The sequence below is a fragment of the Phoenix dactylifera genome, unplaced genomic scaffold (genome assembly GCF_009389715.1).
Source record: "Phoenix dactylifera cultivar Barhee BC4 unplaced genomic scaffold, palm_55x_up_171113_PBpolish2nd_filt_p 001169F, whole genome shotgun sequence".
Lineage (NCBI taxonomy): Eukaryota > Viridiplantae > Streptophyta > Magnoliopsida > Arecales > Arecaceae > Phoenix > Phoenix dactylifera.
This window is the reverse complement of record NW_024068508.1, coordinates 44,851-45,540: the sequence shown is the minus strand read 5'-3', so window position 1 is coordinate 45,540 and position 690 is coordinate 44,851.

Sequence of the window (690 nt, the reverse complement as noted above, 5' to 3'; positions counted from 1 at the left end):
TCCTCTCGAGTCGACTCGACTGTCCTGGGAGTCGACTCGAATCTCAGAGCCCGAACTCCCGATCCTCTGTCTTTTGGCTCGTCCAGTCTTGGAGTCGACTCGAACTTCCTTGGAGTCGACTCGGCTCTCAGTTTGCGAAACACAGCCTTCTGCCATCTTGGTGTAGCGCTGCCTTGGAGTCGACTCGAGCTGTCTGGGAGTCGACTCGAATCTCAGAGGCAGTAACTTGGTTTTCTGTCTGTTGATGGTCGCGGAGTCTCGGAGTCGACTTGTGCAATGCGGGAGTCGACTCGAATCTCAGAGTCCCAAAAATGCTCTCTGACTTTTTCTTTGTGTTCCGCTGAGAGTCGACTCTTGTTTTCTTTGGAGTCGACCTACCAACCATCGGAGTCGACTCGCGTTCCACTGGAGTCGACTCGAATCTCAGACCCGAAAACTGCTCTCTGACTTTTCTGCCTGTGACTCCTAGGATTCGACTCATACTTCTCCGGAGTCGACTTATACTTCTCTGGAGTCGACTCGAATTCCACTGGAGTCGACTCGAAGACTGTTCTTTTGAATTTTTCTTTTGATTTTACTCCTTCAATTTGAATCCTTTAAACTTTAAGCTTGGGCCAATAAATTGTAGCTTTCTTCCAACTTGAGAGCTTTGGAGGCCTTCTTGTGTTCTCCCAACTTGCTATGTTCCTT